Source organism: Pteropus alecto, unplaced genomic scaffold (assembly GCF_000325575.1).
Source record: "Pteropus alecto unplaced genomic scaffold, ASM32557v1 scaffold38, whole genome shotgun sequence".
Taxonomy (NCBI): Eukaryota; Metazoa; Chordata; class Mammalia; order Chiroptera; family Pteropodidae; genus Pteropus; species Pteropus alecto.
In genome coordinates this window covers 7,126,769-7,131,586 of record NW_006442512.1, presented here as the reverse complement: position 1 = coordinate 7,131,586, position 4,818 = coordinate 7,126,769, and the positions used below count along the sequence as shown (strand labels likewise).

At 34.4% G+C, this 4,818-nt stretch overlaps 1 pseudogene; it reads right to left on the bottom strand.

Moving 5' to 3' along the window:
* Positions 1-4,019: 4,019 nt before the first annotated feature.
* On the bottom strand, positions 4,020-4,138 carry LOC112471754 (annotated as a pseudogene).
* Positions 4,139-4,818: the final 680 nt, after the last annotated feature.

Genomic DNA, 4,818 nt, shown 5'->3' with positions numbered 1-4,818 from the left:
CACTTAAACATCTGTGAGGACTCTCATGCAACTAAAGCAAACTTACCTAGCTGATAATTGATAAATATTGTCAACCTGTGTGTTCCCTATATACAAGGCAAAGAAATCTGATACACTAGACCATACTCTGACCAAAACAATTCTTAAGCAGAATGTAACTGATGGGGTGGGTCTCTAAGAGTAAGCTATTGTGACACTGAAAGGGCAAAATTATGAAGAAAGAAATATACCCAGTTTGTAGAATAGTGTTTTGCATAATTCAAAGAAACAATATACTAGCTTTCATCTACAAATATCTAAAAAGGAAAATAGAATCAAAGAATCTGGAAGTCCACGAATATGCAATTCTGACTTGACAATCACATGTAGTACTCATTTGTTAATTTATTTAACAAATATAATTTATTTACTTCCGGGTTTTAAGCACGATGTTTTCTGAGGAGAAAGTAAAAAAATAAAATATGTACTTTAAGATGCTTAAAGAAGCCAGTGTATATTTTTAAAAAATTCTCCAATCAGTTCAGATTTTTATTTAATATATTCAAACAATAGAAAATGAAAGTTAGGTAACCCTGGGAAACTTATGGAATCACATGAAAAATATTAAGAAGAGCTTATTGTCCACTGTTTATTACAAAAGAGGAGGAAAAAAAGGAAAAGACAATAGTCACTTCTCTTTAACCTAATAAAAAATAATCCTGGAGAAGAATTTGATAATTGCCTTTTTAAAACAACAGTTGCCCAATTGGATGAACTCACTGGTTAACGATTAAGATTCTTTTCATTAAGAGATAAAGAAACATTTGAATTTGTAACAATAATGACTAGTTATCTGATGATATTGCCAATATTTTCTTAGCAAACAATAAAATAGTGGTTCATGTGACTATAATATTTTAGCTAATTATCATAGGCACACAGACTCTTGCATAATTAGCATTGCTATTGATTTTACGTACACTTGCTTATTAGGTATGTGAACTGAGTAATGTACATGGACAATAACATCTTTATTTTCATGTATATATTCATTAATTCAACAAACATTCTCAAGCACCTACTGCTTCCCCAATATCTGATATTGTGAAATATCAGAAAAATAAACCAGAATCATTGCCTTCTGGATATATTTTGAAGGTAGAGTCATCAGAATTCCCTGACAGACTGAATGTGAATTGTGAAAGGAGAAAAGAGTCAAGAATGACTCTAACATGTTTTTCCTCAGCAAAATTATCATGGACTCATGAGAACAAATTTAGAAAAAAAATTGATTTGCGTGAAAATGAGATACAGAACAATTTCCAAAGGATGCAAGAATTAAAACTTTGGCACAACCTCAGGTGGTTCTCATAGGAACAAAAACAAGTAAATGAAAAAAATTAAAATGAGGAACAAAATGTAAATTTAAAATCTATAAAAAGTAAGAGAAAAGTGATAGTAGCAATAGAGGAAAAAATAAGCTAAGAGAAAACCTTACAGGGAGAAAAAGAGAAGGTAAGATAAAATAACCCCTCAATTCAACAAAAGGAGAGAGTTTTACTGTGGTCTTAGATACACAACGGCCCACATGCATGTCAAACTTGAAGCAAAGGATGTTCTAAAATCAGATGGTTCAAGTGTATTCACAGCTAGAGAAGTAGCATCAGTGAGAATGATAGAGGGGTCCCATTTAGAAGCTGAGCCTTGGGAATAAAATGTCACTAAAATGGAAGAAAGAAGTGCAGAGAGAAGAGACAGATTTTGTAACCACATAATAATAGGCATGAAATAATGCAAAGTAATATCTCAAGGTAATACGCTGTGTGTGCTATGGAGAGAAGTGTAACAATGAGGAAAATATTCTGATTTCCTAATTCTGTCCAAAAATAATTTCAAGATTGCTTATTTTTACCATTAATACAGAAGACTGGACTTGTAAGGACAACAGATACATGTGACAGAGTAAAATTTTTAAAATACTAGTTGATATTTTATTCCTAAAATTGCCTCCTTTTCTTGCCCCTTTCCATCACTTCATTCAATTAAGTAGTTTTGAAGTCATTATCTCAGGATAAAGGATAAGAGTTAGATGGAAAACACAAAATACTCTGTAAGTCTTTACTAATTTTTGTTTCCAAAATACTAAAATCCTTTAAAAAAATCAAAAGACTTCATGCATATTTGTTTTGAAAAGTGAGGTTTGTAGATTTTGTATTTCCTCTAGAGCAGTGTTTCTTACCTGGGGGCAATTTTGCTACACACCGCCCCCCTTCCCTCCTGCCCGCCCCACATCCCATTCAGAACATTTGGCAAAATCTGAAGACATTTTTTGATTGCCACCATGAAGCTGGGGCAGTGATAATGGCATCCAGTGGGTAGAAACCAGGGGTGCTGTTAAATATCCTGCAATGAACAGGACAGTTTCCTCTGCAACTCCTAAGAATCATCTAGCCCAAAATGTCAAGATTGCTGAATTTGGGAAACCCTGCTCTAGAGAGGTTGAAGAATGATTCTCTTAGTTTCATAGGAAGACAAGAAAATAAGGGTGAGTAAAAAGAGTATAGAGAGAGTGGTGGATTATGAAGGAAGAAATTCACTTCCCTGGTAGAGCCATGGATGTCGTGAGAATATCTTGTCTCACAAGCTGACACCTAGAGTCACAGCGAAGGCAAGACTATGCATTGTCCCTACAAGTCCAGTCATCTGTATTAATGGTCACAGTGAAGGAAAGACTATGCATTGTGTTCAGGACAATCGGGTCTGAGCCTGACATAAATAATGGTGCTCTCATGTGTCAGGGAAACTATAGAATGATCTCATGCCTCTAGTCACAGAAAAGATGGAGAGAGGTGACAAGAGCTGAAAATGTTAGGCAAAGGACAGAGAGGGGCATCTGAGTAAAGAACCTTCTGAAGAATCTTAAACAGAGGTCAGAGAGTGTTTTAGTCTGCCAGTTCTTCAACAAAGTTGGGCTTCAAGTGGATACAGAAAGCCAATCCCTGGAAGAGAACAAACTATGTGTTAAGTGTAAAGAGGGTGCTGTCCAGCAACAGAGGAACGTGTTTTTTCAGGAAGATAGTTAAGTCTAGGAAAGTGTTTTGAATGAGGAAAAACTTTCATAGAAAAAAGCCTAAAATACTTCAATTTCAGATGATTACACTTGAGCGAGGGACTTCGCCATGCATGCGAAACACAGCTAAAATTTCTCGAGCTGAATTTAAATACGTCAGATTAGAGGATAGAAAAATTCTTCACTTTTCCCAAGTACAGGATTTAAATATTTGGACTATGTTTTTCATGAACAGAGACAACACTTTAGTGATTACCAGAGGGAAGTGAGGGAAGAGGAGAGGTAAGTAACAGTAAAAGGGATCAAATATATGATGACAGAAGGAAATTAAACTATGGGTGGTGAACACATAATGCAATATACACATGATATCTTTTTGAATTGTACATTTAAAACCTATATAATTTTATTAACAAATATCACTCAATAAATTCAATATTAAAAAATACATTGAACTATGGATGAAACTATGAATAAATTTAAAGTCTGGGTGGGTTTGTTGCTATTGATTTTTACTTTGTTTTAGTTTAGTTGTTTTTTTTGTTGTTGTCTGTTTGTTTGCTTAGACATTTTAACTCAGGTGCCTGGGATTGAAAACACTGATGGAATACCATTTTGTAAACTTGTAGTCATTTATTATGATTCTACCCTGAAGATTTCTAGCAGAGCTTGGAGGAATGGCAGTAGCATAGTTTTTGTCTGAATAATCTGACCTCTTTATGACTCTGTAAGGATATTAATGTTATAACTCTTTCAAAGGCACTATTTAAACATTTTTTTGGATATCAGATTCATCAAAAGTGATGTCATGCCTTTACAGTATAATAACTAAATTTACTTTCTTTAAAAAATTTTTTAAATTTATTCATTTATTTGGTTGGTTGTTTGTTTTAGGCAAGGCAACCCTTGGTTGATCTCACAGATTGCAAGGACCTTGTCAGCTTACAATCTCTTATTTTTTAATTTTTTATGCCTACAGCGCCTGGTCTTCCTAGGTGGTCTCCTATCCAAGAACTAACCAGGCCCGACCGTGCTTAGCTTTCGAGATCAGATGGGATCGGGCTTGTTCAGGGTAGCATGACTGTAAATTTAATAACTAAATTTACTAAGCACTATGTATATGCCAGCCATTATACTAAGATTTTGCATGTGTTATCTCATTTAATACTTGCAACAACACTATAAGGGAGCTCATACTAATATTCCCATTTTTAACATAAAGGAGCTGATGTGTAGAGTTGTGAAGTAACAAAAAGTATCACAAGGCTAAGAGTGGAGAAATTAGTATTCACACCTAAGCAGTCTGGTTTCAGAGTGTGTTGCAGTGGTGTAGAGCCACCTTTATTCCAGGATGGAAAGTTCCTAGAAGCTGCCAAATAACACTTCCACTTTACGTCCTTGACTAGGACATAATACCACCTGCAAGGGGACAGAGAAATGAAATCTTTATTGTGGAAACTCATGTACCCATCTAAATATCTAATGCTATGAAAAAGGAGAAATCAGATTTGAGACAACTAGAAGTCTGTCTGTGCCCCTGGCTAATTAGAATAAATATTTATTGTATCTCTTATGTATAACATTATCTTCATCTTGCCTTTCTAGCACAAGCACCAAAATTTATGAACTTGTCTAGATGATCTATAGGTTCTATACCGTATTCTATGCTTGAATCCTATGCCAGATTCTCTGTGTTTGATATTGAAATAATTCATCTATGAAGATAATTGTAAAATCAAAAAATTAAACATTTTGTTACCAAATATGTC